General features: G+C 50.9%; 1 protein-coding gene across 5 annotated transcripts in view; it reads left to right on the top strand.

Moving 5' to 3' along the window:
• The first annotated feature begins 236 nt into the window (after positions 1-236).
• SIPA1L3 (signal induced proliferation associated 1 like 3) overlaps positions 237-18732 on the top strand; it is a 160362-nt gene continuing 141866 nt past the window's right edge. For 2 of the 5 annotated variants that reach the window (XM_074219061.1, XM_074219055.1), the window contains exon 1: positions 16769-18727. The gene's annotated coding sequence lies outside the window, so the exon portion shown is untranslated. The other 3 variants (XM_074219057.1, XM_074219058.1, XM_074219056.1) reach the window with 3 other exon arrangements.

Raw genomic sequence — 18732 nt, 5'->3', positions numbered from 1 at the left:
TCCCCGCGGGCACCGGGCCGGGCCCTTTAAGGCCCGAGCGGAGCCTCGCGCGCGCGCCTGCCTCCGAGCCAGCCGCCGGGAGCGCGCGCGCGCCCCCGCCCCGCCCCGCCCCGGGCACGCGCTCCCCGCGGTCGGGGCCTCGGCCAGCCCGCGCGCGCTCGTGTGCGTGCGTCCGGGGCGCGCACTCCGCCCCCGCCCCCTCCCGCCGGCGGCGCGTCCTGCCCCGGCGCGCGCGCGTTCGAAAGTCCTCGCGGGCGGCCCCGCCGCCCCAAGTTAGCCGGAGTTGCTCGGAGCTGCGCGCGGCGCCCGGCCCGGCCCGGCTCGGCTCTGCCCGGGGTAAGTGGCTCGCGCCCCGCGCCCGCAGCCCGCGCGCCCCCTCGCGCTCCGGAGCTGGGCGGCCCTCGACGGCCCCGAGGAGCCCCGCTCATCCCGGGGGATGGGGGGCCGGCCGGCCGCGCTCCCCTCCCCGGCCCGGCCCGCGGCGGCTTTGACTGCGGCTGCTGGGACTTGTAGTGTCCGCGGGCACCGTCCCGCTCCGCGGGTGGGCGGCCGCGGGACTACAGCTCCCGGCAGGCCCCGCGCCGCGGGGGGGGCGGGGACCGAGGGAGAACCGCAGCGCTCCCTGGCACGCATGCGCGGGGCAGCCGCCGCCGGGCCTCCGTCTTCCCGGGGGGGCTCGGCTGCCGCGGCCCCGCAGCGCTGCTCCGCGGGACCCCAGCGAGCCCGAGCCCTTCCCCGTGTACAGAGCGGGAAACGGGCCCAGAGAGGGCAGGGCCCGGGCCAGGGCTACCCGCCAAAGGGCTGGCAGGGGCTGAATTCGACCCCAGCTCTCCCCGTCCTAAGCCTCTGGTGTCGGGGTGTGGGCGGGCCTCCTCGCCGGGGAGCCCCGGGCACAGCAGGAGTCCGCCTAGGAGGCTGCAGGGACCGGGCCCTGGCTCTGCCCAGGTTCATGCCTTGACGCCGGAGCGCCCAGTGGGGCACCCGCAGCCTCTCACCCTTCTGCCTGCTTGGTCCTTGCCCTTCTTATGGAAGACCCAAAGGCATCACTTACAGCCTGTAATTCCTTCCGGCAGACACGCGTTAGGGCATGAAGCCTTTCCCTTTTCTTTTAACTTGTACCCACTTAAATTGTTTTCCGGGTCCTTATGATTTGGCTCATTCAATTCATGTCTTCCCAAATTTCTCTAAATTCTAGATTTTACACTTGGAGTGGGATGTTATGTTTGTGGGAAAGTCATTCCCTTCAGTCTTGTTGACTAGTTGAATGAGTTGGGAAGACTTTCAGATTAAGATGTAATTGGGAAATGTTGAACCAAATTCTTAAAGTACTGTACTGCAGAGATAAAGCTCATTTGTGGCTTTCTAAAGCCGTACTCGGCTATTTGATTTAGATACCATTGGCCCTTGCCATCCCTTGTGTCTCTAATATGTGCTTTATATATTTACCATCTTTTTTTTTTCTGGCTCAATCCTTTAATTTTTTAGCCTTCCCCTCATCAGTAGGAACCTCTTCTTTCAGACTTTTGCTACTGCAAAAAGTGCTGCTGTATTTTGAAAACATGAAACCCTTCCTTCTTTGTCACTTCCTTGGTATATATACTGTATCTAGCAATAGATCACTCACTGGATCAAAGGAAATGCAGTGCCTACTGATTTCTTGGTGTAACTTCATACTTTTCCAGAACAGTTGGACCAATTCTCAGGCCTACTTAGAGGGTGTTAATGTTCAATAGGGGCTCTTGCTTCCCTAACTTGAACCACTTTCATCTCTTGTTATCTTTGCCCATATGGGGACTTCTGAAATGTTTTAATCTTAATTTCTCCTAATACAGGAGCCTTCTTTCATTGGGTTGTTGATAAATTTTATTTCTTTTGAAAACTGGCAGTTCATTTATCAATTGGGGAATGGCTTTTGTTATTTATTTGTATCAATTCCTTCTCTAACTTGGCCAGGAGACTTGTCCTATAAAAGATTTTGTTTGTGGAATGGCTCTTCAATTTTATGTAATTAAACTTGTCCACTGTGTCTTCTACAATTGACCTCCTCCCTTTTAAAATGAAGAATTCTCACCTTGGCCATAATTGTGCAAGGTTACTGCCCTATCTTCTTTGATTTTTATTTATGATATGACTTTAATGTTTAGTTCATGCATCCATTTGAACCTTATTGTAACATGTGGATTGCATCATATGTTGGCCTAAATCTAATTCTACTAAATTGCTTTTCAATTTTCCCAGTGTTTTTTTTTTTGTAGAATATTGAATACTTACCCCAGGAATCTATATCCTTGGAGTTTATAGAACCAGCCTTGGATTTTGAAGCCATGTGGGATGTCAGAGTTGGTGTATGATACCTAACCATTGGGCATTCCTGCCAACCAGTTCACTTTTCTTGAGGGTTGAATAGGAGAGTCCACAGGGGTGGGTGTGGGAAATATGATATGGGGAGGTCTCATAGATTGACAGAATTGGAGATCTGGAAGAGATCTCTGTGAATGAATGTCAGTCTTGGGTAGGTCTTAAGATGAGAGGTCAGTGGCAGTGGAGGTCTATGAACTTGATTAAAAAAAGCATTTGGAAAACTGTAGTTTAGTTGAATTGGCTTCTTTTGAAACTGTCTTATTTTAGGCATTTAAAGACATTCACCTGAAAAGGATCCCCTAGGCTTCCCCAGATGGTCCAAGAGGTTCAGAACACCTAAAAATAGTTAAGATCCTGCTTTAAACCAGAGGGTCCTCGCTTCCTAGCAGAGTGTTCCAGAGTAATCCCCTCCCCTCCATCCCTCTATTCTTCCCCAGACTAAACATAAAGGTGGTGCAGTGGATAGAATGCTGACCTTGGTATCAGGAGGACGGGAGTTCAAATGTGGCCTCAGACTCTTGACTCTTACTAGCTATGAGACCTTGGGCAGGTCATTTAACCCTGATTACCTCCCTTCCAGGGCATCTCCAGTCATCCTGAATCATATCTGGCCCCTGGACCTGATGGCTCTGGAGGAGAAAGTGAGGCTGGTGACTTAGCACAGCCTCCCCCCCCTCACTCAACTCCAATTCATGTGCTTGTCAAGGCATCACTTCCCTGATGTTGTGGTCTTCATTGAGAATGAAGGACAAACATTAAACATCCCCATTTCCCCTAGAGCTCTATGAGCCCATGGATGTGGACTCAAGGCCCCTCCTCTCCTTCCTGTTCTTCTCTGGACACTGCAACCTGTGGAATGTTCCTCAGCTCCACACTCACTGGTTTCTATGGGACAGAGATTTAGAGGTGATGCTACCTCCAGTTCAAACAAGATGATGCTTGTCAAGCCTTTAGAACTGTGCGTTGTACACAGTAGTCACTTAATAAGCACTCGTTCCTTCCCCTACCCTACTTTGTGTCCAGTCCCTCTCTTGGTGCCAGTCAGCCAGATCTCAGGTTCCTTCTCACACTTGGAGTCTGTGGAGCTGGTAGTTGGATATGGCCTCTCCCACCCACCCCCCTTTCTGACAACTGCTGCTTAACCAGCCCCCCTCCCCCTCAAGTTGATTCTTTGAACCCCAGGGTAAGACATTCCATTGATTCCTCTTTGTCTTGTTAGATACAGCCCAGAGTCTATCTTGTCATGCACTTTTTGCCTCCATTCTCATATCCCATCTGAGCTTCATGACATCTGTCAGCTGGAGAAGCATGCCAAATGGGCCTTCATCTAAGTCAGTGATGCCAGTGTTAGCCAGTGCAGGTCATGGCTCGGGTCCTGGGGCCCTGCCCTCCGGACCTCTTGCCAGGTCAAGACTGAACAATCTTCACAGCTGCTCTTTACTTCTGCCCTTTAAGCCAGGTCCAGATTGGTGCAGTTGGATCATTGTTGAAGCCCCATCTCTCTTCCCTCTCCACAGGATTACTATGAGATCCTTGATCAGATACTTTGCTAAAATCCATATAACCAATCGCCACAGCATTCCCTCCACTGACCAGTTTAGTGACTGTCAGCAAAGGAAAGAAGGTAGTTCTAGAAAGACCTGTTCTTGATGAAGCCAGCTCTTTGTGGCTTTTGGTGGTCAGTCAAGCAGCTAACATTTATCAGATCCCTTCTGTGGGCCAGGCGCCAGGGCCTGGGGATAGAAGTGAAAAAGAAGCAGCCCTTTCTTTCTATTTTGAGACTAGGTCTCCCGACTTCACTCCATTTGGTGGTGAGGGATTGTCCCAGAAGCTTGGATGTTTCTGACCGTGCTAGTAGGCTCCGTGCCCCCTGCTCAGACTGATGGGGTTGCCTGGTGAGCTGAGCCATCTGTCAGTCTCTTCCCTCGTGGGAGATTTGAAGGAATTGACATTTTATTAGAGGAGATGAGATCACTGCTTCCTTTCACCTCTGCTAGCTGGGGCTCCAAGGATCTCTTCTACTAGAGGTTGTATCCCCACACAATTGGTCTTCCCTTTCTTGAAAATTGGTCTGATGTTTGCCCTTCTCCAGTTCTTTGGCACTTCTTTTCTTCCTTAAGTATTTCAGGTTTCACTGACCTGGTTCAATAGTTACACTCACTTGGCTTTTCAGGCCCAGAAGGTAGGGTTTCCCCTGGACCAGGTGACTTCATCCAGGGAGACCATGTTCCCTCCTTCTTTCTTATCTGTGTTGTCCACACCTGGGCAAGCCTTCATTCACTGTTTGTCCTTCTTTCCTGAAGAGGACCATAACACCAGGGAGGTGATGACTTGACTTGCAAGTGGTTGGATTTAAATGGGGGGGTGCACTGTGCTAAGTCACCTCCCTCACTTTCTCCTCCAGAGCCATCTGGGTCTGACCAGATATGATCAGGACAACGGGAGATGGCCCTGGATGTAGAGAGAGATCTTGGTCTTTTTGAGTTATGGTCTCAGTTTGACCTGGACAATGCTTATTCAGTGATTAAGGCTAGGTAAGAAATGAGGCAAAGAATGACCTCTTTTACCTAGTCAAAAACAAACCAGTTTGGTAGGGGAAGTTAATTGTTGACCAGCACTAGATGGAAATGGGTAGAAGAAGCTGTGTCGCCATGAAGCCACTGAAGACTTTGACCATGGGCTGTACTGGTTAGAACTGCCCCTTTGGGAGCTGGTGGGGCTGGGGCTGAGAGGCACTCATGATGCCTCCCATGGGCTTTCTGGACCCACTGCTTCCTGAATTGCCAGTCAATTTGGCGGCATGACAGATTGGTGCCATGCATCAGGACAAGCTGAGTTCAAATTCAGCCTCAGTCATTCCCCAGCTATGTGACCCTGGGCAAGTCACTTCACCTGTCTGCTTCAGGTTCCTCAAATGTAAAATGGGATTTTCGACCACCCCTCCCTCCCATGGTGGTTGTGAGGATCAGAAGAGATCCTTTACAAATATGTATTTGTAAAGCACTCAGCACAGTGGAAGACGCCCCTGGGGTCTACTGAAGCTTATGCTGGTGTTATAATTGTGGATTTTGTGGTAGCTGTTGGTGCCATGGTGATGGGCTGTGTAAAGGAGTCATTTGTTTTCATTTGTGTTCTAACCCAGAGGTTAATGTGTAGAGGACCATGTTGAGAAGGGCCACAGCTTGGCAGCTGACAGGGTCTGTGAGCTGACCCTGGAGTGGTTTTAGAAAGGACAAGACAGACCCATCTACAAGTCACACTGTCCCCTGGCCCAGTCTCTCTACCCCAAGTCAAACTTTTTGTCTTTGTCTCACATCCTCTGGACTGTCAGCTCCTTGAGGGTAAGGCCTGTGTGGATGCTCTCATCTCCAGAACTTGCCCCCCACCCCCACCCCTCACTTGACTGTCTGAGCCTGCACACAGGCTTCCTGAACATTGATGCCAGCTGGCAACTCAGAAATGGGGTTTGGGTGTGGCTTTAGAACATTTGAATCCTGTGTCCCTTTGGCCTTTAGACTCAGCTTCTGAGAAGGGGCCTTGGCTTGTGACATGGGGCAGTGGCTGATGATAAGCCACTTGGACTTGAGGTCTTGGGGCTCTTGTCTGCTGTCTTCAGATTATGATCTTTGTCAGTGGGAAAGGCTATCAAGGGAAAGGCTATCTTGTGTTTCTGTTTCCTGTGGGGAGATGATTTCTCACTCTACTTGAAATATGAAATGGTGGTGACCCTTTTGGTGATCCCATGATCCACCAAGCCCTCCTGATGGCCCAGAGGGGATCAGTGGCATTGCCCAGGTCCAGGATGACCTCCAGAGTCAACTGAGATATATTGAAGTTGGGTGAGGCTGTTGATTCAATTCAGCATGCATTTATTAAGCACCAGCTGAGTGCCAGTGTCCATGGTAGAGACAATATGGGACAAGTCTTTGCCCAAGAAGAGCTTACAATATGCTCTACTGGGGAAAACAACAGGTGCCCATATCAGTAAATTAACAGGTGGGGGTGAAGAAGTCCCAACAAGTTAGGAAATCACTAGGGTGTCAACAGGGTGATTGATGCTGCTCTAAGGCGTTCTGCCTGGTTATTGAGGCCAGTTAATCTGCTTCTCTGAAGGGAACACCCACCCTGAGGATCAGCCTCAGCAGGCAGTGGAAAGGATGAGCCAAAGGCCAAAGACCTGTGTGAACTTGGGTGACCGTAGGCAAGACATTTCACCTCAGTTTCCCCAACTGAAAATGAGAGAATTGGACTAGATCAGGAGTCATTCACCTGAACTCTGTGACTGTGTGTGTGTGTATGTATGTATGTTTTGATAACTATTTCGGCATCATTGGTTTTCTTTGTGCTCCTATGAATTTTGTCTTACGTGGTTCAATCCCTGATTCTAAGGAGGGATCCCTGGCCCTCACCAGCTTGTGAGCCCAGGATCCAAGAGGCAAAGGAGGTGATGAGTCCCTTCTGATTCTAAAGTTAGAAAAACCAGAATGTAGTTGGAGCTACTGGGCCAAGGTGAGGCAGCCCAGAGACCAGGGATCTGTCACTTCCTGGCTAGCCTTCCTTTCCCACCTCCCCCAAATATCACCGTCCTGCAGGATCTCCCAGTACCCCGAGGGGAACCTGGCATCTTCTATCCAGTCTTTGGAGTGGTGCTAGCGAGGGTGAGGGCAGATGCCGGCAGTCGAGTCTGCTTAGAGCACCCTGCACACCTTTGTTTGCCTGTAGGATTGCATTTGGAGAGAAGGAATTGTCATTTCTGCAGCTGAACCTGTATGTGACCAATCATGAACAGCTTAGGAGTCGGCTTGTGCCCCGGCTCCTCATCAGAGACTCCCTGCTGACTTCTTCCTTTCTGTCACAGCCACAGCATGCTCAGCACAAACAGAGATTAAAAGAACAAATCTGCCCACCTTCCCATGTGGGCGGCTTCTCCAGAAGTGTAGCCCCTGATGCTCTGGGCCAGAGCTCCTGGAGCAGGGAGGAGCAGGAGGCAGGGGGGCCAGGAGGAAGGCAAAGCCTTGGCCTCTTGAGGGAGTTTGCAGTTCACCTGAGCCTTGAAGGGAGCCACAGATGCTTGGGGGTCTCTTCCTAGGATGAAGCCCTAATGGGTTAAGCCAGTGACCCAACACTGACTTAATGCTCCTCCTCATCACGCATTCATGATGCTGTTTCCATAGAATGCAATGGTTTCCTTAGACTCAGATTTTCTAGGAACCAGCTAGGTGGGATGGTGGATAGAGCACTGACTGGCCTTGGAGTCAGGAGGGCAGGATTTCAAATCTGGCCTCACACATTTGACACTCACCAGCTGTGTGACCTTGGATGAGTCACTTAAACCTGTCTCACATCCAGGGCCATCTCCAGTTGTCCTGATTCATATCTGACCACTGGACCCAGATGCCTGCATAGGTAAAAGTGAGGCTGCCCCCCCTCACTCCAGTCCAATCCATGTGCTTGTCATGGCATCACCTCTTGGTCTTCTTTGAAACTGAAGGGCACACATTATTAGGAACCATTTAATGATGGTAAGAAAGACTAAGCCTTGCTGATGGAGAAAAGACTAGAGAGGGGCCATGTGTGAATTGAAAAGTATGGTGGCTCCAAGGAGACTGAATGGTGAAGGTTGCAGGCAGGTGGATTGGGCACCTAGTGACTGGGGCTGCCTTCACCTCAACTGGGATGGACACTGCAGTCATTGCCGACCCCCTTGCTGACCTCACCTCCTTGAGCAGATGGACCCATGTGATTCCACCCATGGCCTGAACTTGCCCTTGATAAAGCATTGTCAAGGCTCAGAATGGAAAGCTGATGAGTGGGAAAGTGGGGACCATCCTTGAGAAAGGTGATCTCAGTAGGCCTGAATGGGGAGATGCAGGAGCCCAGGGACATACCAGCATCCTCTGGTATCTGTGCTGACAAGGGGAAGGGGTAGTGCCAAGCTGGTCCTCATCTCTATCTCAGCTGCTGATGCTCAACAAGAGATTCAGTCATGAGAGTAAATATAGGAATTGGATTAAGATTGTCAGCAATTCCTCCTGTCTTACAGACTGCAAGGCCTCCTGGCCAGGTCCTTCATGACAGCTCTAGCATTTCAGAGGGACTCTTGACCACAGTCCAGGCTGTAAGCACCGTCCAGAAGACCCTGAGCGGCTTTTCTGGCAAGCTGTACTAGTCAGAATCTCATCCCTGCTCCCAATGGGCTCCCCAGCTCATTCCCTGGCATGACAGTGGCATGTTTAGAGCAGCATTGTAAAGGACCCTGTGCTTTCCATGGCCTCTTAGGAGGAAAGCAGAAAGTCCAGGATCTTCCTTCCCTGCCTGTAAGAGAAGTTCAGCCCTGGGGAGCCCTCATCCCCAGCCAGTTTCCCTTTTCTGGGGATCTCCTGACCCCTGCACAGTCCTTGCCCCAGCTGTAGTGGTAGGAGAAGCATAGTTTTGGGTGTACCAGCAATAGAATCACTGAACAAGAAAGAAAAGAATGATTGACTGTAGTCAGCACCTCATTGAATTGTCTGCCGGGCAGGTGCTGGGGTGGCAGCCTGAACATGAAGGCAGGGTCCTGGACAGGTCACCTTCCCATACTTGTTATCGATCTGAAACTGATTGAGCCTGTTGGTGGATTTTCCTTCTGCTAGCTGTGGAAGTTACCTTGAGGCAGGGATAGAACAGGGGCAGAGGAAATGGTTTGGGTTACTTGGCTGACCAGCCCAAAGAGTCAGGGACCAGTTGAAGGATCAGTGTCAGCCTGGAGGGAGGGGTCTCCCATGGTGGCCAAAGACACCATCCCTGACCTGGACTGGTGAGAGTTTTTGTAATTGCACCATGATGAAAGGTAGGGATGTGGCCCCCAAACTGGCAAGGCTGGCTTAGGCCAAGAGAAATGCCAGTCTCCTATCCTCTGGACAGGTTTGAGGGGAGAAAGAATGGAGGTCTGGCTTAAGGGTCTAGAACATTTGGTAAATTGGATGCCTCAGGTGAGTCAGTAGTGGGGTGCCCTGGCAACCAGACAACTTTGGGTGTACTCTGGGAGAAAGAAGGTGGGCAAGAGGGGTCTCCTGTCTTAGAGGAGTGGGCTCCCCAATTTGGAAGACAGACAGATGTCCTGAGGAGGACAATAAGAGTGAGGCAAGGTCTGGACACTTTTCTGAAGACCATTGAAGGAAATGGCAATGTTTAGCTTCTGGAGGAGGTCTTAGGAAGGATGTGATGATGCTTGCTTTCCAGTCTCTGAAGGACTGTCCTGTGGAAGAGAGATGAACCCTGTTCTCTCTGGGGCAGAGGCAGATAGAAGCTTCCCACCTCCTGGATGACCACATGGCAGGGAGGTAGCTGAGGAATCATCTTCTGTGTGGGTGCTGATTGAACCAGTGCTGTGTGTGTGTGTGTGTGTGTGTATCCACATACATGTTCATACAGGAAAACATTCTAGGAGGTATCAGGTGCTGGGGGGTATTGGATGCATTGGTGGCTGAAGCCTCTAGCCTGTGTGTTTGAGTCAGGGAGGTCTTGCTGGGGTTGCTGAGGGTGCAGGCTGCAGCCTCTAGAGAGTCAGTTTTCCCAATAGGCATCCAGAAAGGGTTTGGAATTGGGGGGGCGGGAGACATGCCTTAAAAGGCCCAATTGCTGTTATAGCAGCTGCCTGCGTGGGTGCTGAGAACTGGGCTGAGGCCTGCTTAGGTTCAATTGGGGAACACCAGAAGTCAGAGCTGATATTCTGATGTGCCCAAATTGCCTTGTTTTACAGATGGGGAAACTGTGGCCCAGAAAAACTTATTCAAATGGTGGAGCTCAGCAGGATTAGTAAGGAGCTTGGCCTCTCCCCAGAGAGATTTTCTTTATTCTTTTTTTTCCCCAAATAATATTTTATTTTTCAATTACACCTAAAGATTGTTTTCAGCATTCATTTTTTAAAATTTCTTATTTTATTTCATTTTTTCCCAATTACACGCAAAAATAGTTTTTAACATTCATCTTTTTGTAAGCTTTGGAGTTACACATTTTCCTTCCACTCTCCATGTCCTTTTCCCTCTCCATGATTTCCCCTCCCCATGACAGGGGAGTGATCCAATTTAAGTTATACCTGTATAACCATCAACATTCATTTTTTATTAGATTTTGAGTTCCAGTTTTTTTCTCTCTTCTTCCCTACCTCCTTCCCAAGATAGCAAGTAATTTGTTATAGATTCTACATGTGTAATCATGTAAACATACTTCTACACTAGTCATATTGAGAAAGAAGAATCAGAACAAAAAGGAAAAACCACAAAAAACAAAAACGAAAAATACAAATCTGCTTTGCTCTGCATTCAGACTCCATGGTTCTTTCTCTGGAGGTGGCTAGGTTTTACCATCATGAGTCTTTTGGAATTGTCTTGGATCATTGAACTGCTGAGAAGAACCAAGTCTGTCATCTACAGATCATCACCCAGTGTTTCTTGTTCTCTTGGTTCTGCTCACTTCACTCGGCATCAGTTCACAAAAGGCTTTTCTGCAATCTGCCTGCTCATGATGTCTTACAGGACAATGATATTCCATCATATTCATATACCACGATTGTGCAGCCATTCCCCAGTGGATGGGTATTCCCTCCTTTTCCTAATCTTCGTCACCACAAACAGAGCTGCTCTGAGTATATTTGTACATGTGGATCTTTTCTTTTTTTTATGATCTCTCTGGGATACAGATGTTGTTCCAGTAGTGGAATTGCTGGAGTTGGATTGCCCTTTGCTCTCCTACTTTATTTATGTATCGCTCCTTAGGTCTAAATCTTGTACCCTTTGTGACCTTATCTTAGTATAGGGTATGAGATGTTGGTCTTTGCCTAATTTCTGCCATGCTATTTTCCAGTTTTTTTTCCAGCAGTTTTTGTCAGTAACTTCTTATCCCAGAAGCTAGAGTCTTTGGGTTTATCAAACAGATTAGGAGAGTTATTTACTGCTGCTTCTTTTGCACCTAATCTATCCACCACTCTATTGCTTAGCCAGTGCCAATTAATTAGTTTTGATGACTACTGCTTTATAATATAGTTTTAGATCTGGTACAGCAGGCCACTTGCTTTTGCATTTTGGTTTTGGGGTTTTTTGGGGGGTTAATTCCCTTGGTATTTGTGATCTTTTGTTCTTTCAGATGAATTTTGTGTTCCTATAGTTTCTTTTTTTTTTAATTTATAGTAGCTTTTTATTAGTTTATTTAGGCTTTTTGCAAGGCAAATGGGGTTAAGTGGCTTGCCCAAGACCACACAGCTAGGTAATTATTAAGTGTCTGAGGCTGGATTTGAACTCAAGTACCCCTGACTCCAGGGCTGGTGCTCTATCCACTGCTCCACCTACCTGCCCGGTTCCTATAGTTTCTTGACAGACTCCCAAAGTATTTTGTGTTGTCTGACATTGCTTTAAATGGAATTTTTCTATCTCTTGCTGTTGATATGTAGAAATGTTGGTGATTTATATGGGTTCATTTTATGCCCTCATTTTCTCTTTTTTCTGAAAAGAGCCCTTTGGTTGAGGCCAGAGTGCAGAGAGGGATGTGTTAAAGGTTTGGAGAGGAGAAGAGATTCAAATCCTTGTATTTCCAATTTGGAATGTAGAGGAGAGAATGCTGGCTTTTGGCTCAGAGGATCTGGATTCAAATCCTAGTTCAAGTGCTTAACTACATCATTTTGAGTTTGGGCAAATGAGTTCCCCTCCCTAGACCTCAGTTTCCCCACCTGTAAAATGAGGCCTCTGCCCACTCTGTACTTCCAAGATCAGTCTCCCTGTGTGATCTTGAATGAATCACCCCACCTCCCTGGGCCTCAGTTTCTGCATCTGGTGCCTAAGTTCTAGGCCAGGGTTCTGTGGGTCACAAAATTGGTGGAGCTAAGATTTGGCCCGGGCTCTTTGTCCTCTGCCATACAACCCCAGGAGGGGCCAGATTGCCACCGGTCCTCAGTTCCAGCCACCTTGGGATGGGATAGGAGTCTGAGAGCAGGTCCGGTCAAGGGCGGGGCGGGGGAGCCAGAGGTGGAGGAAGAAAAGCCCAGGGCCTGAGTCTCCTGCAGACAGCCAGGGCCCACAGAGGTTGGCAGGCCCAACAGGGGAGTCCCTCTCTCCCAACCCTATCCTCCTGAAACTCCTTGGGAAGACTGTGAGCCTACACACAGACACATACCCTAACTCATACACAGACATACACAGATACACAGTCATACCCAGACACATGCGTGCACACACACACACACACACTGTCTCTCTCTCTCTCTCTCTCTCTCTCTTGCAATGAACTTTTTGTAAACCTTCCCCTTCTAGCTCTGAGCCCCAAGCCCATCTGGCCAAGCCGCAGGCCCATCCCCTTCCCCATACCAGCCTAACTTTCTTTTCCATGCCCCGGGACCGAGTGACGCTGACCCCTGCTGCCCATTCCTCTCGGACACCATGTGACCTATCCCTCCAGAAGGGTGCATTTGCCTTCCTACCCTGGGCGCCCCTGGCTCTGCCAGCTTGCTACCAGCCTCCCCTGCCTCTCTGCTGGCTCTGGGGGCAGAGAAGCAGGTTTCCTCTGGCTGTTGTGACTCCAAATAGATTTGTAGCTGAATGCTTGGCTTACTAACACAGACTGTGGAATGAGCTGGAGGGGCCACGGGAGGAGGGCAAGCTGCCCTTCCCGAGCTGGCTGGACATAACTGCCACAAAGTCTGAGGCTTCTGGGCTGCTGTGACTCAGACACCCCCTGCCCCCCCAGGCTGATGTGGGGTCTTGTTAGGGCATGTCCTCTAGGGGGCATGGGCTTGTCTTCTGGGGGGATTCTCACATCCCAAGGTTTCCAGAGCTGCTTGAGAGCCCATGTAGGGATCCTGCCAGACTCTGACCCCTGGAATGCTGGTTGGTTTGTCTGGAAGCAGCAGCAGCCTGGGGGCTTCCAGTCGAGCAAGGCTCCACTCACCCCCTTTGTTTCCTAGCAGGCTTCCCAGGCCCTGCCTGAGCAGAGGGGGATCAGGGGGAACCCCTACATGGACAATCAGTCAGTGACTCTGCTGGGAACCCAGGCAGCTGCTGGAAACTGGGTGGGTTGATGCTACAGCTATCCAGGGAGAGCCCCAGGAATGTTGAAGATGGGTGTTCATACAATGATTCTGCCCCAAACCATTGGTCGATGACTGATCCTTTAGTCTCCCACTCCCTGCTGCTTGCCTCCAAATACTAATAGGGTCTCAGGGCTGTCCTTGGGGGAGCCCCCTCTGCCTTTCCTGTGTGGGCACGGGAGTGGTTCCACCCAGAAAAGCAAGGTTCCTCCCCCCCCCCCAGGAGAGGTTTGGGTTATGTAGTCCAGGAGCTGGACTGAGTGCTGGGGGGGGGGGGCAGGGAAGCTGTAGGAGTGGTGAGATGTCTGGTGTCTTCTCTTCCAGCATTGAGCTTCTCTTTGTGTCAGAACAGGATTCTGGAGAGGGGCTAGTGCCTTCTCCTTGGGGCTTTTAGGCCCCATGCCACCAGCTTGCTCAGAGACCTTGGGTGAGTCCCCTTTCTGGTCCTCTGAGTTCGTCTACAAAACAAGCAATTGGGGGAGGGGCTAGTGCCTTCTCCTTGCTCCAAGCCCATGAAAGCCCCAGTCTTCCCCTTGCTTCCTTCATTCTGCTCAAAGCCTTGATGAAATGCCCAAGTTTATCCCAAGGGGAACAGACTTCGATGATGCCCCCAAGTCTCTTGCCAGACACTTGTAGCCAGGCACATGCAATGTGATGGGGGTCACTGGAGGAGAGGCTGGGGGATGGGGAAACCTCTCCAAACTTTCAGGAGGGTTGGCAGAGGTTTAAGCTGCAGCCACCAGCCCCACGAGGTAGGAGGTCACCTGTGCCCACGGGCTTCTTCCTGACTCTCTGACTGGTTATTGCTTTCACTCTAATGAAGGGCACCATTCCGTCTTTTTGCCTCATCTGACCTTTGGCCACACTTCCAAGTGCAAGGGGCAGCAGAAAGTCAGGGAGTTGGTGTCCAAAGGCCCAGCTTTCAGTCTTGCCTTAGACCTCGCTCCCTTGCTCCCTGTGAGACCTCGGCAGATCACATTGATGGAACACTGTAAGCTTTCAGGAATTGCCCAACAAAGAGAGGGATTGCTGCTTCCAGGAGGGGTCAACCTAGATCCCTCTAGGGTTCCCCACTCTTGTTACCTTCTGCAGCTTCCTGGCTTCTTTGGTGTATGAAAGAAGGAAAACCTGTCCAGGAGGGCTGGAGGGGAACAGGGATGGCCTTCTAGGTGGTGTGACAGACAAAAGATTAGGAGGTAGACTTGACCCAGGCCAGACCCACAGGACAAGGAACAACTCAACCAGGGAGAGCGTTTGGTCTCTGCTCAGGTCATCTGGCCTTGTGCTAGGGAGCTGGGAAGGAAAGGTAGTGAGCCTCTTTCCATTTGGGTAATGAAATTTAAATTTCCCAGGACAGTGTGCAGATACACCATGTAAGGGGTGTGTGTGTGTATGACAGATAGACAGACACCTGGGCCCCACTTCCTTGGGCAAAGTGACCACTGCCTTGCGTTTGAGCACTTGGCCTGAGGTCAGGACAATGGAAGGGAGTCACCTGCCACATGAGGGCCAAGGACCAGTTTTATTCTCTTGCCCCTCAGCAGAGTTGCAGTCCTAGAATTTCAGAAGCCCAGCCCCACCCAAAGACCCTCAGCACAGTAATTCGAGAGCTTGAGAGCAGACAGGGACTTTGGGCCCACTGGAGCCCCCCCACAGCATGCTGTTGCTCAAGCTTGGTGGTCCAGCCCCTGAGGCAGCACCTGACTCTGCCAATCTTCTCAGGTATCTTCCCTGCTGGGTCCCCGTGTCTTCTGTAAAATGAGAGCGTTGAACTAATTGTCCTGGAAGGCCCAACCTTCCAGTTCCAGACCCTATGGCCCTTGAGAAGTGTGTGTATATCACACATGGGAGGGATTTCGACTTAGTAGAAAGACCCTCGCTGCCATTGTGGGTGAGAATTCCGTCAACCTTTGTTCAATCTGATGATGGTCACATCATTCTGGCCACCACAGTCTGGGAAGGACAAAGAAGGGGAGCTTCCAGGGCAGCTAGGTGGCACAGTGGGGACTGCCCTAGAGTCAAGAGGACCTGTGTTCAAGTCTTGCCTCAGACATTTAATAATTACCTAGCTGTGTGGCCTCGGGCAAGTCACTTTACCCCATTGCCTTGCAAAAAAAAAGGGGGGGGAACTTCCTAAGCAGGAGTGGGTCCTTGGAGGGACTCCAATTGGAAGAGAAAAGCCCAAGGGCCTTTGGAATTTATGGGCTGGCATTCAGAAGCCTTGAGAACCCATCTGGGGAAGGTGGTGAGCTCCCCCAAGGATAGAGGGGTTCAAACAGATGTTGGAGACTGCTTTGGGAAGGGTGGCACATTCTTGGGAAGGCAGAGATCAGATGTGCTGGTTTGATCTCCAAGGCTCCTTCTGATTTCTGGAATATTTGGTAATTCCATTGCATTTTCCTTGGACTGACTATGTAGTGTTGTGGGAGGAGGGCATCAGGAAGAGTCCCGGTTGCTGCCCGACCACCTTAGCTGACCCTGGTCTTTTCTGCCTCTGCATCCCACCCCACCCCTGGGACACAACATTGATGTAACAGACCCCAGAGAGCACCTGCCAGGGCAGGACCTAGTGCCAAGTGGAGACAGAAGAGCCCTATCCTCAACCAGCTTCCAGTCCAGTGAGGTGAGGCATGGGAGGAACTCCGAGAGGGTTACCCAGAAACCCAGGGCAGAGTGAGATCCTGGGACAGAACCAGAGGCTTCAAGCAAGAGAAGAAAAGGCCAAGCTGCAGCCTTCTTGGAAGAAGCCCAGGCTCAGGGTTGGCCACTGGAACTCTATGCCTTTGTTTCCCCCTGTGTCAGACAGAGAGGCAGCTGGCACCGAGACTTTGCTGGAGCAGGGAAAGGTGGGTGGGGCTCCAGCCTGGATGCCAGGGCACCTGAAACCTGCTCTGCTCCGGGGCGGAGTGGAGCTCAGTGTTGTGCTGGAGGAGGCCACTTCAGCTTGGGCCACCCTGGTCAGCGGCTCAGCTTGACTGGGGCCCCAGGAGTCAGGCTACCAGATTTCCTGCCAGCTGCCCTGGAGGGTCACTGTGCCTTCTAGGTGTAGCTCAGTGGGAGGAGCCCATGCCGTGCCCAAGGAGAGGCCCTTCCCTCCAGTGGCAGCTCCCTGCTACCCTCAGGCCATCCCTGAAGCCCAGCTGTTTCACAGGCCCCAGTTCTGTTTCTGGGGATGAACAGATCCCAATGAAATGACCTCCTTCTGCCAGTCTTCCCCGTCTCCAGGACCACAGCCAGGCACGACTTCCTCCTGGACTTTGGCAAGGTGAACTCCCTTTGGCTCTCTCCTGCTCCATCTTATCAGGGATCTGAGGATTGCTCATTTCACCATGCTGGTTGACCACGGTCAGTTGTTTAAGGAGACAAGCAAGGCCTATCGGGTGAGGGCAGCCTGGTCATGAGGGCATCGTCTAGCCAGGAGACAGCTGGATCTTCCAAGTGGTGTGCAGAGTTCTTGCTGGGCCCCTCCAAACGGTGAAGCTAGGGTATTGGGCCATCTGTCTTGTGTCATTTTTAATTAGGAGAAAATTAATGGATCCTTAGCTGCTTGGTCTGAGGGATTACTTAGACTTAACTGTTACTAATTAAACCGCCAGGAGGGGATGTGATTGGGGAGTGGGAGTCATTTCAGAATGGTTTATTAAAAAAGGGCACGTGTCTCAGAGTGGACCACTCTGGGATCTGCGGGTGCTGCCAGCTCTACCTTTCTCTCTCTGACCCCGCCCTACCGTAGGCAGAGGGCCTGGGACCCAAGTCCATGTTCAGTTATTTGTTTAAAAAATGTTTTTATTGATGGCATCTGTATTTTTAAATATCACCATAAGCACCCTAATATTCATCCTTCTCTCATTGAGCAAATAGTATTTTTTAAAGTCAGGGAAAAAGAAGAGGAAAAAGTCAGCCAGTATATTGAGTTCTTGGATTTTTATTTTGCAGTCAGTGGTTTGTGGCCAGTCTCATGGGGTGTTGTCCCAGTGGGAGCAGAGCTGGGGCCCAGCTGGGGAGGACCGTCTCCTGGTGGGGAGGCTGTCCCCGCCATGTTGGTGAGAGGCAGAAAACAGCTTCATTCCTGCCTTGAAACCTCTCAAAACAGGTTCTTTTCAAAAGGTGCCAAGAGCTGAATGGGCCTGGCTGGAGAAGGGACCTTTGGGTGGGGCTTGTTGACTTCCTGCTACTCCTTCCACGTGGGTATATGTAGGGGGAGGAGGGAAGCTCCCTCCTTTTACCTTCCTGGCCTGTTCATGACCTAGGATCCTAAGGATACTGCTGCAGTCACTAGATTTCTCTCAGTTGAAGAAACTTAAACCAAGTGATCTTAGAGATCCTTAAAAATACTTCAGAGAGAGAGAGAAAATATGTGCATGCATGTATGTGTGTGTGTGTGGGGGGGGTTCTTCCCCCTTTTCCCTGTGAGCAAGTTACAGTGAATTATCCCTGGCACTGTTTCCCTTGGGCATAAGTGGGGAAGAAGGCATTGTCACCAATTCAGAACTGTCAGTTTTGCCAAGATGCTTTGGGGTCATTTTAGGCAGGGGGGCACAGAACTGGATAAGGGGCTACCAGTCTGGGCCCTTAGTCCTGGCCTCATGGGTCCCACCATGCCAGGCTGCCCTAGACCAGGCACCCTGATTCCACAGCAGTTCTGGTCACTTGGAAAAAGTAGCCTTTGACGCTGTCTGGAGGTTGCACCATGGGGGAAAGGCCCCATGGCAGTCCATCTGCCACATTGTGGGGTGTTGATCTTGTCTTTGGACACTGGGGCTTTGCCTCTTGCCCCTTGCAGAGGTCCCCCTTGGATCAGTCACTAAGAGCAGAAGGCTCCTCATCACCCTCTAGGGTCCATGTTCTGCTTATTCCCATTTCACAGGTTAAAAAAAAACCAAGTCCCATAGGGGTGAAGGGACTGGCCCAGGGTCTTGTGCCCAGTCTGTATGTTGACGTTCTGCCTTCTAAGGTGTGTGCCTGAAAGACAAAGGCAGTTTGTCCTCTTGCTGAGTCCTGGGAGGCTCCTGAGAATTCCTACTTTAGATCCATCCGGAGGCATTTCTTTGTCCTTGTCCACCTGCCCCACCCCGGCAGGTGCTGCCCTCTGGTCTGGATGTAGCGCCAGTGTGCTGGGGGTGGGGGCAGGTAACCAGGAAGAGAACCTTGGAGCTTGTTGACAGATCATCCTGGCCCTGCCCACTTGTTTGGTGGCCTGGGAGAGCTGTGGCTTCATACCCCACCAGAGGGATCCTGCAGCCCAGAGGGCAGGAGCAGCCAGCCAGGGGACTAAGTCGGGTTCTGCTGTGGTTCCCTTCTAACCCAAAGGTGGG

The sequence above is a fragment of the Macrotis lagotis genome, chromosome 1, assembly GCF_037893015.1.
Source record: "Macrotis lagotis isolate mMagLag1 chromosome 1, bilby.v1.9.chrom.fasta, whole genome shotgun sequence".
Taxonomy (NCBI): Eukaryota; Metazoa; Chordata; class Mammalia; order Peramelemorphia; family Peramelidae; genus Macrotis; species Macrotis lagotis.
Note: the sequence above shows the minus strand (reverse complement) of the source record. Positions and strands in the feature narration are given on the sequence as shown.